Raw genomic sequence first — 19,263 nt, 5'->3', positions numbered from 1 at the left:
ATCTTGATATTTTGAAATTTATGTTCCTGATTTAAAAAAAGTTCCGCTTTTAAAAAACTCAAAAAAAAAACGGCAAAAAATAAACACTGGGCCGAACCAACACGGGCGTACAACACCCCCATGAATTGGCAGTCGAAGAGTTGAAGGCCTTAGGAGGACCTGACTTTTAGGCCCATCAACTGACCGGCAAGATCACCGCCGCTTCTCCCCGCATTTCCCTTCCTGGCAGCCGTCGCTGCCGCCAAAGCAAACCGGCCACCGCGCTTGAGAGGACGACGCCTCTACGCACACCGCCGTCCCACCGACGCATCATTCCACGCCAAAAACCCTAGCAAATTTGATTGGTCTCCCGCGCGGCGGCGATGGAGGAGGAGGAGGAGAAGTAGAGAGCACCGCCAATTCCACCCCCCGTCTCCGCGGAGGAGATGACGCGAGCACGGCCACACCGTCCTTCGCCGACATCGTGCTATCCCTCGCAGGTTCGTGTTCCGGGCACCGCCCACCCCCTTGGCTCCGTTCTAGCCCCAGCACTCTAGTTGATTCGTTCCTATTACACCGTGCGATGGCACCGGCAAATTTGGGCACGGTTCGATATTGTTTGGTGGCGATTTGTTGTTCAGTCTGGGATCATGAGAGCCAATGCCTAATTTGGCGGATTCCTGGAGAGATTTTTCGCGCGTTGTATGCGAATGTCAGCGAATTCAGGCTTCGTTTGGCCGTCTTAATTTTGACCTGTAGGCCTCGTTATGATCATCTGATAGGTTTTGATTTCAACCTCCCGAGTGGAGTTTCTTCATCATCGTTTGATACGATGTGAGCTTTAAGTCAAACTGGTAGGCATTCATTCGCGGGAGCTCTTTCCTTTTTCTGTGTTACTTTGGAGTCTGTTTCTACAATGTCTGATGGTTTATATGTCCTTCCATTTATTTCATAGTATCAGTTCCTAGGTTATACTAGTACCTGCTTTTGATCGTACTTGTTGGAAGTGATAAGCGGAACACTCAAATGTTTGTTTTGTGGATTTACCATATATGAGGGACATCAGGAGTTAACGACATTAATCTGAGGAGCTGCCTCCGAGGAGTCCTGATTGCGTAGCTCACTGTGTTTAATTACGTCACTGAGTTGTGCCTGTTTGTTGTGTTACTGAATTGCGTCAACCAATCGTACATATTTTTCCTTGAATCCATGAATGTGTTGGACCCAAATGCCCAATCATGTATCTTTCTAGAGTTCAGAGTGCTGATAGATAGTGGTCATCAATAGTTCCTATACATCTATAATGACGTAGATATTATTACTACCCAAATTCTATGATTTCTAATTAAGAATCTAGGGAATGTGAATAATATAGTAATATTTTTTTTTACGAACCGCAGTCAGCGCTGCATTCGTTTTATATAGAAGAATGAAACAAGGTGCAGATATAGATATCACAGCTTAGGGATAAACAAGGTACGAACGGCAGCGCCACTGGTCTGGTCCTTCCTCTTCCATTCCATTAGATTGATCGCGGGATCGATTCATGGTTCTGGCGAATTAATCCAATATGGTAATATCTGTTAAAATGCATAGTAAGAAATGTTTCCCTTGTGTGTTCAATTTATGAAGTTGAGAGTTACAACTATTGACTGACATATTAACCCTGTAGGAACATTTAAATTTTCTAGAAAATAAACATTTTCTTTTTGCGAAAGCAAACAAACAATTCAATTTATCTTTACCTAGTATGTTACAATCATGAATTTTTCATTCTGTTTCATTGAGAAATGTTAACCTTTCACCAGTGTTTCACATGTCGTAAAAGGGACCAAGATGATGAGATAAGGTTCGTTAGGGGATCCAAAGGTAGGGGATGAAGGAGATATGGAAATGGGGATCGAAGAGGAGAATTGTAGCTTGACTAGAGCCGCAGAAAGAGAGACACGGGCTGTCCGTCCCAGTTTCCAGTACGGCTGGCCCACCCACCTCTTACAGTTTAAGCTACAGGCTGTTATGAAGTAAAAGCTGGGGAGGTACAGTTTCGGCCACTATGTGAGGGAAGATGAGAACACTTGATCAAGGTACGTGATTTGGTGACTTGTTCTGGTTTGCCATACGGTTACTAATTCTGTGGATCCCTATGTGTATTTTTGAAACTTGATTGTTTGATGTTGGATTTTACGCTGCACTGATCTTCTATATGTTATGTTATTATTATTATCTACGGCGCATAGGTTTTACAGGATCTTATTTCTAGTTATTGGTGCTTGTCTAGGTATTTTCGTTCTAAACCTTGAACCTTTACCATCCATTTAGTTTGGCTATTTGGCAGTTGCACATTCTAATATATGAAGGTTATCAGGTCGACTAGTAAATATGAAGCCATACAGTGTGTTGATCAGAATTCAGAAGCTGTCTTGTTGTCATGAGTGTACCAGCCTATATTTGGAGAAAGAAGCCCGCAATGTTGGAATAGATTATGCCATGGTAGGTTTGTGTGAAAAGGATGAAAACCAGCGATTTTGACCAAAAGGTTGCATATGTTGTGTTTTTCTGAATGAATAAATCACATGGAAACACCTGTCTGAAAATTATGAATTTTAATTTGTAATTATTTACTACAGCTTGTATTGATGCACCCAAAGAAAGTAATGTTGTTGAAAAACTTCAAACGATGGACCGCAAATGAGCGTTGGCAACCTCATCTTACTGTGTGGGTGTGGGGTTTGTGCCTCTTCCGCGCTCGGGATATTAATCGAAGTTGATTTTGCTTGAATCAATTTTAAATCATACAAGAACTTGATTTTCATTAGAGCTGATGCCACACATAAGTTTGCTTTGTGCATGTCATCCTGACTGTAGCATTTGCATTCTTCAGTAAACTTCAAGGGAACAGTCAATCGCTTTTTGGCAATACTAAAGCTGGCCCCATGGTTCCATGCAATGTCAGTGTCAGTTTTCAAGTTTATTTGTGGCATCATGTCCTCCAAGTAGATGTTTCTTTGATTCTAGAACAGTGCATGGCCTTTGCCAGTTCAGTTTGGTCGCTCCCCAGTAAGTTAACTAGCCGATTGGGGTAAGAGTTGCTCTTGTGAATTACTGCTGATCTGGTCCAATCCCAGACTGCAGTTAATCCATTTCATATAAATAAATATAATCATGGAGGGGATGGACCGGGTGTATGTGTAGGTCCTGCGAGAAATTATGGTGTGCCACACCATACTTGACTTTGACCACTTGTCTGTGCAGCAGTAGCAATTGGGGCATGTAGGTTCCATCGGGCACTCAGCGAGATGCAATCTTCACGTGACATTTTGGCCGACCTTTTATGATGGATCGCTGGTCAGTGTCCTTCCCATGCTCCTCTTGCCGGTGGTCCTAGCTTATTGTAGATCGCTGTTCAGTTTATTGTCAAAACGGTTGCCTTCTGAATGTAGGGGGGAAGGATTGTAAAAGTTTCAAGCGTCAACAAATTGTGTCCCTGTGGAGAAGAGGGATCAGACTAAAGCTGTGGCCTTGGTAGGGTAAGGTAATGCTGGTTTCCTTTGGTTAATAGTGTCTCATATTTCAATGTCAGTTACATCACTTATCCCGCTTGCTTTTTGAGACCTGACTGGTCAGTCGGCCACTCTGATCTTACAAGCTATTAGATGCAGCATAATGCTTTGTTCTCTCATCTGTTCGCTTTATTGACTATGATAGAGAAAAGAGTTACCACCACACGCAAAATGTTCACATTGCATCTATTCTCTTCTGAAAAGAGATTCCATAGGTGTCAAGGCTGGCGTGGTTATTTGTTTAGCACAAACAGCATACATGGATTTTTTTTGAACCATGCAAGAGTGCTGCATGTGTTATATTAGATAGGAAAGAAAGGCACAAAATGGCTGAAGTTTACAGAAAACTGGTAAGGCCAGTGAGTAGGGGAGAGGTTACAACGACCCAGAAACCAGAAAAACAGTACAGGCAAAGCAGCAGAATTTATGCCTCATCCGGGATGAAACGAGTAAACGACCCGCACTAGCTATCGCCCATTGCTTTGCTTCAGGCTTGATGTGATCCGTGAGGGTGTTTATCTGTTTAAAAACCTTCTCAAACACTCTACTATTTCTTTCTCTCCAAACTGACCAGGTGATCAGCATGATGAGCGAGTCCATCTTCTTGCTCTAAATTCATCTAATGCCTCTTGTAAAATAGATTGGTCCCGCATCGCCTTCATCTAAATGCTAGTTGGCCTGTAAGTGCCATCTCAGTCACATCTGCAACACCTTTACAATCACATGTTATACGACACGCAAGTGATCGAATCCACCAATGCGAGGAAGCTATATAGTATCTATTTCAGGACAGTTGGAACTTAATCACACTACTCTTGAGTGCTGTGGTCACCTAGATTTTTCCATAAAGCTATTCCAGACACAAAATAAATTGTTGGGGATAAAACTTTAGTGGTCTGTGGATGGTGATACTGAACGTTCTGCCATAGACCTAAGCAACTAGCTGCCTCTGCTGCACAGCCTCACATGTGATTAAAGATGTTGCTGGGACTGAACACCAGATGCATGCATCACTGTTTCACAATAGTGCTTCCTCCATATACTCTAATTAATGGGGACCGTGATTTGTTTTGCTAGGGTAGCTGCATCAAGACATGCCATCTCTTATGTTATAAGCTTGACTTTTCACATCCTTCCGGCTTTCCGAATTGTTCAGCTCTTGCTACTGTCGGTGTTTTCTATGGGTCGGTCCATATCACACTGTTGCAAATTGAGTTCTAACGAATAGGCTCTATTTGGTGTTATAGCAGACTTATTGGATGGTTACAGAATTTCTTCACCGAACCATGTGAGGTTCTTAGTTGCAGAATTTCTTTCACAATTATTTTCGAGCACACAGTAGAAGTTGTTGGCGGGTGCAAGCTGTTGGTACCTGTCATAAGTGGAAACACAAGTTAATTAATTTTCTGGTGGCAAAAGGAAATTAAAAAGATTTAATCTTACACTTTATGTGTAATTTGAGCAGAACGTAACTATATGTGTAAATTAACCAAAACTGTTATAGTGCTTTTATTTTTCACTTTTCTATACTATTTTTTTTTTTTGCATCAAGTGTTAGTTCCATTCTCAAGTCAAACTTTAATTCAGACTCGGAACTGTTGATTTCATACAACTTAGAGTAATGAAAATCATACCGTGTTTTTGATCTAATTTCTGGCTTGTTTAATGAGGAAATGAGTTATTATGGAGACCCTGGCCGTGCAAGCAAGGCTTTTGAATCTTCTTTTCTAATGGGAACTTGCAGAAATTTTGCCCAACTGAAATAGCAGGAATTCGAAATGGTTATTGTTTGCCATTTTGAATTGGTAATATAGCCTGCAAGAGTGAATAATCAATGTGATAAATGATTCTCTAGTAAGAAAATAATACCACCTCTGTCCATAAAAGGATGTCGCAAGTTTGTCTAAATCTAGATGTATCTAGACACTCTTTAGTGTATGAACGGAGGGAGTAGTAAAAGAGCTGGACAGTTAGCCAACCTGTTTTTCTCTCATAGGTAATATGGAACAAAACCAATCAAAGCTGGTAGACTCTAAAATTTCAAAGTATTTAATACTTCATCTATATTATTTGCTTCGTAACATGTACTTAATTTTTTTAATTAAATTTATTTAATAATTCTTGTTTTTGTTTTGATATATTTTATATGTAGTATTCGAACGAGATGTTATGCGGCAAGGGCATTCCTAGACGTCGTCACCTCCCATCGGCCACCCATATATTTTCATTGTTTAGTCGGGATATTTTCCGAGTAAAATCTGCATCTCCCAGGTATGTAAAATGATTTTACATTTACTTTTTTATCTCCTCGTAATTAGCATAAATTAATGTAAAGAAATGCATTTTTTTTTGGAAATTCTGTGTAAACGGTAGATCAAAATGTATATTTCACGGAAATTATTGTCTTAGATGCTTAGATGTTTAGCTCGATGTGAGTTTCAGAAAGCCAGATTATGATTATTTTAAGCAGTCAGGTGAGGCTAGTTTTCCTCTTCTTTCTAGAACTGCCATGCATCCCAGTGTCTATCGAAAACTTAAGTGTAATTGAGGCTAAGTGAACACTGCAAGCTCGCATAGTCGATACAACGAAAGTAATCAATATGGTGTACAATCTAAAATTTACAATCAAGGTGTAGTATAAATGAGATTGAACTCAGACGACTAAACTGATCGATCTATAGTATGTAGATGCCATCCTAGTACTTATTTGCTTAACTATAGATAAGATATATGATCCTAGTACTACATGGGATTTGTCAGTGTCATTTTATAGGTACCACTGTTTAAACGAAAACGTCCTAGTACATCCACAGCTTAAGCCACAGAAAAATAGACACGTACTTGGCATCCGATCTAAGTCACGCTGAATCTGATATGACCTCATTGAAGCTTGCTCTGCCGTCTAATGTACACGGGCTGCGTGTTCTTTTCGATACATATGAGAGAAGATTCCTCAAAAGTACTGTAATAACAAGAGAGAATCTCTATACTTTGGAGTATATTCTCAGATCCCTTCTGCTCTTTCAATTAAAGTCAATTATTTGCATTTGTACTCCAGACGAGGGAATACTTGACTATTTAGATGTAGTAGAATTAAAATTTAGCTTTAAGAGTTCACAGATGTAAGATATCTTCAACCAAATTTGATGCATGTGAGGGAAGTCCCAGTGCAATGACACCGGTTCTATCTAAATCATGCTGACTAGGCAAATGTGTGCTTTTAATTAATTATTAAATGAGAGAGATTTAATTTAGATATGGCTTTTGTATGATGGAACTCGAGTCAAATTATACGTTTTCTCTCACACAAAACTTAAATTAAATAACAATCCATCTAGTTAGATACATGTCAATAAAAAGTTTTAGTTTAACATTCATTAATTCATATGATATGGCTTAGGATAATAGTATATTGGACTTGCCATAAGGTGCACGAATTACATGGGTTTTCAACTAGCTAGGTGGTGTTGAGAACCTGAATATTCTGTGCGCAAGTAAAGTGTTTACATAAACTTTTTGTGTTCTAGAACAGTTAGACAGACATTGCTCTTACATTGCCAGGGAGGACTTTGGGAATAATCCATTCTTAAGGGTAATGGTTGTAACATAGCCAAAAGAGACCGGACTGAAAAATGACCGTTGGAACGAGCTCCTGCGGCCGGAAGGGCGACAAGACGGGCGATTCCGCGGCCTCCCCCCTCGCCGAGCGCCGACGAGCTCCCTCTGGGCGTTCCTCGACGGCGGCGGCGGTGCACCAGGGTGGGTCGCGGTTTTGGGCACTGGCAGGGGAGAGCTCTGACGAGGAGGAGGACGATCTGGCGCAGCTGGAGGTGCCGGAGTCGCCCGTGCCCTCCAGATCTGGACCCTCTCCGGTGTGCCTTGGTGATTTTCTGGACTCCGCGTGGTCCAGGGTGGGGAACGCGAGGTCGAGGGGAGGACGCCGCAGAGCTTGGGCGCCGGGTGGGCGCGGCTCGCGGTTTCGGGCGGCGGCCGGAGCTGCTAATGCTCGACCCCTTGGGGCGCTTGGAGGCACGGTGGTGGCCAAGGCATCCCAGATCCGGTCGCGTCCTGTGGCGTGGCGAGCTCCGGCGTGGCGCCAGGTGTGGCTGATCGGCCGTCGTCGTGCGGCGGTGAGGAGCGGGCGGCGCCGCCCTCACCGCCAGTCAACGTTGCGGAGGCGACAGTTCCGTTGGTCGCCAGCGTGGTGGGCCCGAGACCGGCGGACCCCAGTGTCCCCTTCCCCAGTGCCGCTGGCGTAGGGCCCATGCGTGGGCCTGTGGAGGCCGCTCCCCTGGAAGTGGGCCGTGGACCGGCTGTGCCTTTGGCCCCCCAAAGGCCCAATCCAGTTTCCCAGCCCAGCCCAAGTGGGGACGGCGGACCAGCTTCACTACTTAAGTGGCGTTGGGTTCCTGTGGGAACCCTAGATCTCACACTCAGTCACGCCGCCACTCTCTCGGACGTGCGCTCCTGGCTCAGATCCACCAGATCCGCCGGCCAAATCCCTCGCCGCCTCTCCGCCTCGACTCTAGGGTCGCCGCCGGTGGGTATGGAGCGCGGTCGTGGTGATTCGAGGGTGGGGAGCAACAAGCGAAGCTTCGACGAGTTCAATTCCGAGGAGGGGCGCGACTATGAGCGGGAGGTGCGCGAAAGGAGAAGCTTTGCGGACGAGGGCCACCGCCGCGACCGCGACTGGTTCCGTGACCGTGCCCGTGAGCCAGAGTGGCTAAGGGACGGTGGACGGTGGCGCGAGGAAGAAGATCGACCTGCCGCGGGATCGTCCGGCGCTCGAGATCAGCACAAGAAGAAGTGGGGGAACAACCGGCAAGGGGCTCAACCGCCTAAGGCCAAATCGGTGTCGCACTCGACGCCCCAGGCCCCTTCGGCTCCGACCCCGCCGCCGGTCACCCCCTCGGATGCGGCGGAGGTGGTGCCAGCCGGCAAGAAGGAAACATCAAGTGTTACAATTGCAGCAGGGACGGCCACTACCAGTCGGGCTGCCACTTCCCAGCGCATTGCGGCGTCTGTGATCTGGATGGGCACACCACGGGCATGTGCCCCAAGAACTCCAAGAAGGCCTCTCTGCAGTGGTACGGGTATGCGATCGATGGCGTTGGCTTCCACTGCCTGGAGGTGGATGAGGAGGCGCTGCCGATGGGACAGGGCGGCGGCACTGACCATACGGCTCTGGTCATTGCAGTGGAGAACACCATGACCTGTGAGCTCCTAACTCAAGACCTAAAGGCGCTGGTCGAAGACAACTGGGATTGGAGGGTCAGACGTATCAGTGACACTGACTTTGCGGTGGTCTTCCCAACCAAGGCGAGCCTCAACCTCTGCAAGAACCTCTGCAAGAATGCTGGGGGCATCGCCCTACCAGTAAGCAAGATCTCGGTGTTGTTTGCGGACGCCACAGCGACCCCTCAAGCCTCTCTGGCCCTCACCAAGATCTGGGTCCACCTCTCCAGAGTCCCCGAGGTGCTTCGCTCTGTGGATCTTCTGCTGGAGGGCACCAAGATGCTGGGTCGCCCGCGTGTGGTGGACGAGGACTCTCTGGCGGTCCTGGATGGCCCGGTGAGGATGCTCTTCCACTCCCATGCCCCGGACAAGATCCCTTCTTCGATCCTGCTGTTCGTCAACATGCAAGGCTTCCGGCTGGGAGTGTCTGTGGAGTGTACTAAGGCCAGCGCCAGTGACCCCAAACCTCCGCCTCCAGGCCCGAGCAATGGAGAGGATGATGAGGAAGAGGAGACTGAGGATCAGAGCCGCTCTGCTCCCCACTGGAAGAGGAGCAACATGAAGAGCAAGGACAAGGGGCCAATGTGTGATGTTACAAGCACAAAAGCTGGCGAAGCTGATGCAGGCAAGGATGGGCCCGCGGACAGGAGCCCGCCCCTGAAAGAACAACTACAGAAGCCCCTGCCCTTCCAGTCCTCGGTGGGCAGCAGCAGCGTCCCTCTCCCCTCGCTCAAGGACTACTCCGCCACGAAACCGGCATCTGCCCCGCCCAAGTCCAACCTGAAGCCGATCCCGTTCAACCAATATGGCTCTAACTTGACTGAATCGGAGCTGTTCCCATCTGCGAAGGCGTGCCTTTCCCCGGTCCCTCAAGCATCCGAGAAGGCGCAAACTTCCAGTGAGTCAAGGTCAGAGGAACCCATCTCTCCTAACATCCTCAAGCGTCAGAGGTTGTCAGAGGAAGACAGGCTGGAGGTGGGGTGGGAGAGCCCAGAGGATTGGGAGAATGATCAGGAAACTCTCGCGGAGAAGATCGCCAAGCTCAAGCGCAAACAAGATGGTGAAGTGGACAACCCGCCGTCACGCATCAAGAAGAAACCGGGCGTCAAGCCCAAGCGTGCCGTGGTGACTTCCTCGCCAGTCACTGCGACACGCCGCAGTACCAGGGGCAAGGGCGCGAATCCAGAGCACGTGCTGCTTTCGGCCTCCAAGCGTGCGGCTGAAAAAGATCAAGGTACGCCTATAGCTCCAGCGTCTATCGACCCTTTCTTGGTTCTTCCCTCGGTCTCAGATACACATCTTTGGGGGGTTGCGCGGGATGCGGGTCTGGGGTTGGACGTCTCTGCTAGTTCGCCTTCCTCTCTTTTATCTCTGATCCGTGCAAAGGAGCTAGCCCAGGCCCGGCTCACTGAAGCTGCTCTGAAGGCCAAATCGAAAGAGGAAGAAGCGCAGAAACTGGAACAAAATCAAGCGGAAAACGTGGCCAATCCAGCAAGTGCTGCTCAGGATTTGTCCACGAAGGGCGCACCTAGCGAGGCAGGGACTAACCCGGAGCGGATCACCCTCGCTGATATTGCCAAGTCCTCAAGAACCACGAGGAGGAAGAAAGGGGAGATCTTCATGGGCCCTCGACCCAATTTGAGGGATACACCAGCTCGCCAAGCACGGGCTTCGGTTGGGGTGTCCAAATGAAAGCTCTTGGTTGGAACTTTCGGGGTTTTGGCCGGAGTGGTCGAAAAACCCAACTTAAAGAATACATTAAGAAAGAAAAAATCGACATCATCTTCTTGCAGGAAACTATGAGACAGGACTTTACTGATCAGGAATTGAGGAATCTGGTTGAGGGTGAACAGTTTGTCTGGCATTGGACTCCTGCTTCGGGTCGTTCCGGGGGCATGCTGATGGGGGTCAGAGACAGCCTGTTCGAGGTGGGTGCGCTAGCTCAGGGCGAGTTCTTCCTTAGCGCCAAGTTATACCACATACCAACCAAGTTCAAGTGTGAATTTATTGGGGTCTACGGGCCGGCGGACCACGCGCGCTCTCCTGCTTTCCTCCAAGAGTTGGAAGGAAGGGTGGATAACAGTGAGTTCCCGATCATGTTGATGGGGGACTTCAACCTGATTCGTGGAGCTCAAGACAAGAACAACAACAATATCAACTGGACGTTGGTGAATCTCTTCAATGAGGCTATTGCTAGGTGGGCACTGTTGGAAGTTGTTAGAACTGGCGCGGCCTATACTTGGACCAACAAGCAATCAAACCCGGTCAGGAGCGTCCTTGACCGTGCGTTTGTCTCCCCTGAGTGGGAACTGCGCTTCCCATTGGCGCGTTTGACAGCGGAAACACGGATTGGTTCGGATCATACGCCGCTGATTCTAGACTCAGGGGAGAATGCACCTCGCAGGATTGCTAGGTTCACTTTCGAGAATAGTTGGCTTGCAGTCCCTGGGTTCGCGGAGCGGTTGAAGTCGTGGTGGGCGGAATTGCTCGTCACCATGGTGAACCCCAGGGATCCGATCGATGTTTGGCATGGGCAGGCCAGTGGTCTAAGACAATGCTTGAAGGGCTGGAGCGCAAACCTGGGAAAGGAACGCAGGGTAATCAAGGCGGATATTTTAGCCCAAATCCAGAATCTGGACAGGATCGCAGATGAGCAGGGCTTGGATACAGAGGGCTGGGGCTTGAGATATCACCTGGAGGATCAGCTGATTCAGATCTTCAGTGATGAGGAGGAGTACTGGAGACAAAGGGGGAGACTGCGATGGACCCTTCAAGGTGATGCAAACACCAAGTACTTTCATGCAGTGGCAAATGGCAGAAGGCGCCGTTGCCATATTTCGAACCTGAAGACGGAGGAAGGGGTAATCACTGATCAGCAGGCAATCACGCAACATGTGTACGAGTTTTATCGAGCCCTGATGGGTACAGAGGAACCAAAGCTGCTTTGTCTACAACAAGATTTCTGGGCTGCAGGGGTCAGGGTTACGGACCAGGAAAATGAGGCGCTGTTGCGTGCCTTCACCATGGAGGAACTTGAGGAGGTGCTCAAGGACACCAAGATAGATACAGCTCCAGGCCCGGATGGCTTCTCTGTGAGCTTTTTCAAGCACTTCTGGCCAGGACTCAGAGGGTTGGTCCTCCAGATTGTGAACGGGTTTGCCCTGGGAACGGTAGATGTGGCCAGGTTGAACTACGGAGTTCTGTCTCTCATACCAAAGATAGTGGGAGCAGACTCAATTAAGCAGTACCGCCCAATTGCGCTGATCAATGTGATCTTCAAACTGGTGGCAAAGGCGTATGCCACCAGATTATCTCCTGTGGCGCACAGGATTGTTTCCCACACCCAGACGGCCTTTATCAAGGGTAGATTCATACATGATGGAGCTCTTGCTCTCCACGAAATCCTGCATGAGATCTCCAGTAAAAACCTGCAGGCAATAGTGCTCAAACTTGACTTTGAGAAGGCTTATGACAGGGTGAATTGGGAGTTCCTGAAGGAAGTGCTTCTCAGGAAAGGCTTTACTGGAGCCTATATGCATAGAATCCTGCAGTTGGTTAGTGGTGGCCAGACTGCCATTTCGATTAATGGAGAGATTGGTCCTTTTTTTCGGAATAAACGTGGAGTTAGACAAGGGGATCCGATCTCCCCACTGCTCTTTGACCTGGTTGCGGATGCCTTGGATGAGATGCTGTCCAGGGCCAGGAACGCTGGTCATATTGCAGGGGTGGTCCCTCATCTGATTGAGGGGGGAGTGTCCCACCTCCAATACGCGGACGACACTGTAATCCTCATTCAAAACACGCAACAGGGCATTACAAACCTGAAGTTCTTGCTCATCTGCTTTGAACTGCTTTCTGGTATGAAGATCAACTTCCACAAGAGTGAAGTCCTAGTACTGGGGGCGTCAGGGACTGAACAGGCCAGAGTGGCCAACCTTCTGAACTGTAGGCAGGACACCCTCCCCTTCAATTACCTAGGATTCCCGATGTGTGGTCGTAGAATTACTTTGGCGGAGATGGAGCCACTGGTGAACGCAGTTGCCCTCAAGATGGAGCCATGGCAAGGCAGATTCATGTCATCTGCTGCTCGCTTAACGTTGATCAACGCCTGTCTGTCAAACCTGCCAATTTACTCAATGGGCCTGTTCCTTTTATCGGATGGTACACACGATGGTTTTGACAGGCACAGGTGCAGATTCTTCTGGGAGGGACAAGGACATAAGAGAAAATACCATATGGTGGCCTGGGAGGATATCTGTAAACCCAAGGCCCAGGGCGGGCTTGGTGTTATGAACACAAAGCTCATGAACCTCGCCCTTATGACAAAATGGATTTGGAGAATGTTAACAGAAGATGACAGCAAACTGCTTTGGCTTCAGCTGCTCAAGGCAAAATACTCCGTGGATCAATTTTTTTCTTCCTCTCCGGTGGGAGGATCGCCTTTCTGGCACAGTTTACACAAGCTTAAGGCTGTCTTCAAACAGGGTGCGAAATTCTTCCCTGGCAGCAATTCGGATATCCTATTCTGGACGGACCATTGGACAGGTGACACGGCTCTCAGCGTGAGGTACGCGAGATTATTCCAAATCTGTGCTGACCCGGAGATCACAATTCAGCGTGCCTACGAGGGTGACGGGTGGCGCATCTTCTTTAGGCGATCCTTTGGTGTCGAGGAATCCGCCCTTTGGGTGCAACTGGTTCATGAATTAGAGGAGGTGGTTCCGGCGGAAGGGAGGGACACAGTAACCTGGAATTTGGAAGCCTCTGGCCGTTTCTCGGTCAAATCCCTTTACAACAATTTGTCACAGGGCCCAACCTTTCCCTTAAGCCCCGCGATTTGGAAGGGTAGGTTCCCCACGAAAATCAAAATCTTCCTGTGGCAATTGGCTAGAGGCCGCTTACCCTCGAATGATCAGATTCTCAAGCGCAGGGGTCCATCAGATGGGCTGTGTGTCCTATGTGGACTCCCTGAAAACGTTGATCATATTTTCTTCCGCTGTGATCTTGCACAGTTCGTCTGGGCAGGGGTCAGAGACATGCTCGGAGTGACATGGAATCCCTCCTCTTTCAACTCTTGGGAAGGCTATATCCATAATCTGAATGCCAAGTCCCAACGATCTTTACGTGTTCTCTTTGCAGCGATTTGCTGGGCACTTTGGAAAACTCGAAATAAATTCACCATCGAAGCAAAGTTCCCTAGCCAACCTGCAAACTGTTTTTTCCTAATCAGACTTAACTTGCAGTTATGGCGACCTCTTCAAAGGAGCAAGGACGAATCGTTGCTGGTCCAGCTGGAGGCGATGCTTAAAGATATCTTCGACCTGACTTATACTCCACCCCAGCCCCGCCGCTCATCTACTTAAGCTCCAGCTACTTGCTTGTTTCGTTCCTGAGTTGTAATTTGTTGCTACCCTGGCCAGTGTGGTCTTAAACTGTTGTCTTGTGTGTGTGGGGTGCACCCTAAACTCTTGTATCCGTATTCACCTCAGGGCTTTATTAATTTAAAGTCGGGCACTATGTGCCTTCGGTCTAAAAAAAAAACATAGCCAAAAGACATGGCTGTACTGCGCCTAGTCTACCCGCCCAGGATCGATGCCAGGACGAGGCTCCAAGCCCTCAGGGACACCGGCCAGCAGGGCCCCACCCCACCTGTGACCACTGAGAGGTAGCCACGTAAAGCCTTACGGTCACACCCACGGCCGTGGGCCCACCGTTAGCACGGCCAATCAAGAGTCGACAACGCCGTTCCTAATCTCTCCGACACGGCCCGCTGTTTACGATTATCATTGCCTGAGGGTCACCTCGAGAACGAGACGTAGGGATAATAGGAGGAGGAAAAGGAGAATTTTATATATTTTTTGGGTGATTTTTCTGGCTCTCACACTGCCTGCTTGGTTCTTCTTTTTTACTTTTCCTCAGCCGTCCGGATTCTTTACTGGAAAGGGGGAAAGACGAGGAGGACGCATATGCCACCTTTCACGGCCGTGGGGTGATGAAAATGGCTGCTCCTATTGGATGATGGAGAAAGGCACCGCACAAGATAACGTCTAGGGGCCTACGTACACCCGGCGACCACATCCCATCGGCCCAGGTCTTCGGTACCACCACTCTCATGTCTCTGCCTCCTGCTAACCACTAAGCAGTGAATTAGGGTAACATCTCTCTCTCTGTCTCTCTCTCTCATGTTTATCTTTTGTACAAATGATGAAAGCAAATGCCTGTCCTTTTCAAGACGTAATATAAACCCATTAAGGTACTATTGGCATCCCTTTCATTAAAAAATCAATCGTGTAAGCCTTGTTTAATCCATGTTCAACTGTTTGAATCCTAATCAAACTGGTCAGTATCGATTAGGACTAAACATGGGATGGACTAGGAGCAGTGACAAGTCTCCAAGCCGCTTGGCTTGCTTTCTCTAAAACTCTTCTTAATAGATGAATTAGGCAAAGCTTTTGCCTTGTTTAAAAAAAAGATACATCTTCAGATTGGAGGCCATGTACAAGTACAATACAGTAACTATTTTTTGTTCCAACTTACTTCCACTATAAGATGTTATTACATCCAATATAGTTTTATATTCGTTGTAATAACATCTTGTATTATGGATTGGAGAGAGTAATTTATAACCTCTGGGTGACCTTGAAGATCAATGTGCCTTTGTCCGTCTTGGGCGAGCTTACATGTGTCTCATTTTTATTCCCGAAAATCATGAGGGGCACTACCTCTCGCCGCCACCACACTAAGAAGAAAAGAGGGTCTTGAAGCCGGCACCAGTTTGGTAGGGATAGAACCGGGGTGTAATTGTATTGCGAGGGTTCTGATACGCTAAATTTAGATCAACGAACCATGTAAAATTGACTGAAAGTCAAGATTTATTTTAGTGGATTGTTCATATATAAATCATACATAAAGGAAAATGCACATATTATAGCTTGAGTTGAGGGCAGCAATGATTTCCCTTTTTCTTTTTTTTATTGATTGTTCGATAGGTGCTGAAGTTGGTGTCTCTAGTTACCAGAGATTTAGAAAAGAGGGAGCATTTGTTAGTTGAAGCTAGATGACGTGAGGACCGCCCACTAGTTTTGCTTACACCGCAAATGCTATGCCTTTCGTCATGATAGAATTAATTTGGCATTTCTCTTCTTTTGATTCACCTTCTCAGAAATTTTTCAAATATTTTCTTCTATGTGTGGCATGGTAACATACTGGTAGTACAAATAAGAGGAAGTGTCTCAGGCCAAATTGGGAATTTATGTGATGGCATGGGCGGCGCATATCCTAGCTAAGTCAAGGTGACTCCTGCATTAGTGACAAGTGTATGTGGAATATTGAATATCCGACCACTCTAAAACAAGTTGTACTAGTTTGTACACTTGATCAAAGAAGATCAAGGCATGCAAAGAGAATCTATGGCTGATTTATTTGATCTTTGGGGCATAACTGAAAATTATAGTTTCAGCATCACCTTTCAGCTGTGCATGTGGCGAGCTAACATTTGTATTTGTGCTCAGTCCGATCTGAATTATCTCCCTCTCGGTTTTATAGAAATATTTTTACCAAGAGACTGTAGGAATTTTATTATACCATTTTGTTGATACTTAGCTGTTTAGTCTTATTGGATTAGGTTATTGCATCGATGTAGGACGGCTAAGGCCGGCATTTTCTTCTGCGCACGAAACAACGAGGGAACAGCAAAAGCCATAAACAGTGGAGGGACCAGCATGGATGGTTGCATTGCATGGGTGCTGGAGCTGGACAATTGAGGTGAGAATACTTTTATTCTAAGGGCATCTCCTGCGGGGCGACGCAAACGGTCGCCGTGACCGGAAATACGTCTGGGGCCTGTTCCAGCGGGGTGACGCAAAGTGACCGGGCCGTCCGCGGAGACGCAAACCTGGCCCAAATATGCGCCTCGGATCCGTCTCTGCGGACGTCCGGAAACGTCCGCTCGCGTCTGACGGACGTTTGGGCGGGCCCGCCTGGCAGCGATCCTGCGTCGATGCGTCTTCTCAAACGCGCCAGCGATTGCAAAGCTGCGTCGCTTCGGCGCTCTGCGCCACGTTAATGGCGACGATGCCTGCCGAGCGGCCGCCCACCTCCGCCAAGCACGTTAATCGCGACGCCACGCGTCCCGCGGCCACCACATGCCGCCGGCCTATATAAAGGGGGCGCGCGTTCTTCTTCCTCATCCACTCCTCCAAAGAAACCCTATCCGCCACAAAGCTCGAGCGTAGCGTCGCCTAGGTGTTCCTGCGACGCAGTCAAGCCCGCGAGGAAGTCCATGGCCGGTCCTGATGGCCGGCGAGGCGGTCGAGGCCGCGGCCACAGGCGCCCCGTGGCCGGGCAGGGCCGCCGTGGTGGAGCAGCTACGGCCCCACGCTCACCGTCGCTGCGCCCTCCTCGTCCTCGCAGAGGAGCAACGCCGAGTTCCTCCTCCGCATCGACGACGACCCACTCGCCATCAAGCGGCTCACAGGACAAGTTCGCCGAGTTCGTCGACGGCGTCGAGCCGGCGCAGCTTGCGGCTACGGGAGGCCAGCTGCAACTTCTGCCGCTGGACCGTGGAGGTCCTGTTCGACGGGCAGGGCAAGATGTACCTGCACACGGGGTGGGACAAGTTCGCCCGTGACCTCGACCTCGAGCCCGGCTGCCAGCTCACCTTCCTCTACGAGGGGGGCGGCGAGATGATCGTCAAGGTGTTCGACGACACAGCTTGCCGCAGGCACTACCACACCGATGACTCCGGCTCCGACACCAATAGTTAGAACGTTGAGTGTTCTTTCTTTGCAGCGAATCTGGCTACGGGCCAGACGAAGCCAGTAGTCGAGGTTTCTGGATGTTCGCTTCATCGGTAGAACCAACAAGGGCACCATCTCCTCCCGCTGGATTTTCTAGTTTCGGTGATTGGGTGCCCTTGAATGTTCTTTCTTGGCAGCGAACATACGGAAATCAAAACAACTGGCTTCTATTTTTAAAATTTTATATTTGTGTCAACCATGGTTCAAACTATGTGTTAGTTTGTGTAAACCATGTTCCAAACTATGTGTTAGTTTGTGTAAAATCATGTTTCAAAATGTTATATTTGAAACTATGTTTAAATGGAAAAGAGGGAAAAAAGGAAAAAAACAAAATGCGTCGCCCCGCTGGAGCAGACCCAGACGCAAACAGACGCGCGGACAAAAACGGTCATTTTTGCGTACGCAGCGTGACGCAAACGGACGCTCGCGGACATTAAAATGCGTCGCGCCGCTGGAGATGCCCTAAGCTATAAAACGATACCTAGCCAGGTGACCATGAGATTCAAAACGGACTGTCGGAACCTCATATCTGGCTGCCAGTTGGATGTGTACGTTGGCTGGCGAAAAGAGGCTTGATTTCCAGAATTCCCAAGAGAAAAATAAAGAAATAATGGTCATAAAAGGCCTAAAAATGGACTAGAGCCATAAAATTATAGAGCCTCAATGGAGATGCTAGCCGGAGTATTGTCGTACTATGAACAGTGCTAGGTTTAACTCATTTTGGGTGGGATATTTGTACTATGTGTACTACTACAATAGAATATAATATAACTAATAATTAAGTAGAGATGCACACTATGTAGTGTCAACTGTTGCTGATTGGAACTACTACTTCGCAGCAGCGGCAGGGGTACTACTACTCAGAGTAGTACTTAAAACCTTGCGAGGTCTCAGCACACTTGGGGGTACGACACCCATCCCATCCATCTCCTCTGCTCCGAAAACCAAACACCAAGAAAGAGAGAGAGCTCTTTCTCTCACCACCTCTCCTTTCAATTCCAGTACGGCGGCCGCTCACCGGATCCCAAGAAGAAAAAACCTCTCCCGTTTCCTTATTGTGTTCTGCGGTTTTTTTTGGGTTTTTATTTGGATTATTGGGTTTTTTGCAATTTGTGTGCTGTTTTTCGGAAGTTGTTCTTCATTTGTGCAATCTGTGAAGTAAGGTCAGCTTCTCAGTGTAGATGCCCTCGAGAGATTGACAGAAGAGAGTGAGCACACGGCGTGATGTCCGGCATAACATGTATGCAGTCTTCGCCGCGTGCTCACTCCTCTTTCTGTCAGCCTCTTTCTCTTGGGAGTTCACCTTACATTCAGATCCACAGGTGGGTTTTTAGAACCAATTTGATTCAATTTCAATTCAACTGTTCATATTTTTCCTCACAACAAAGAAGGTTAAGCCCTGCTTGTAAGAGAGAAACTCAGCCACAAAAGACAGAACACGCATGCGGCAAGTACTCAGGCTTTTCTCCCACTTTTTACCATGCTACTTCCTTATCTCTTAGATGTGTGCGCACTCTTTGTTTTTTTGCTCTGTTGTTTTGATCTTTCCAATCAAGTTGGCTTTGGGAGCTACTACCGAGGTGAGGATACGGATGCTAGTAGTAATTGTAAGGAGCAGCAGCTGTAGGCTTGAAGTACTGGAATAAATGATTGGATTTGTTACTTGTTTTTCTCATCCCCAAAATGTTTTT

The 19,263-nt window shown here is 47.8% G+C and overlaps 1 long non-coding RNA gene across 4 annotated transcripts in view; it reads left to right on the top strand.

Annotated features, from left to right (window-relative positions):
- Positions 1–261: 261 nt before the first annotated feature.
- LOC127308095 (uncharacterized) overlaps positions 262–19,263 on the top strand; it is a 32,681-nt gene continuing 13,679 nt past the window's right edge. Inside the window, exons 1-7 of one of the 4 annotated variants that reach the window (XR_007856262.2) lie at positions 262–479; positions 1,788–2,063; positions 3,232–3,324; positions 3,420–3,511; positions 5,692–5,810; positions 14,694–14,926; positions 16,417–16,538. This is a non-coding gene — a long non-coding RNA (uncharacterized lncRNA). Of the gene's footprint in view, positions 480–1,787; positions 2,064–3,231; positions 3,325–3,419; positions 3,512–5,691; positions 5,811–14,693; positions 14,927–16,416; positions 16,539–18,082; positions 19,180–19,263 lie in introns of those variants that run through there. The other 3 variants (XR_011746835.1, XR_011746834.1, XR_011746833.1) reach the window with 3 other exon arrangements.

The sequence above is a fragment of the Lolium perenne genome, chromosome 6 (genome assembly GCF_019359855.2).
Source record: "Lolium perenne isolate Kyuss_39 chromosome 6, Kyuss_2.0, whole genome shotgun sequence".
NCBI lineage: Eukaryota > Viridiplantae > Streptophyta > Magnoliopsida > Poales > Poaceae > Lolium > Lolium perenne.
Note: the sequence above shows the minus strand (reverse complement) of the source record. Positions and strands in the feature narration are given on the sequence as shown.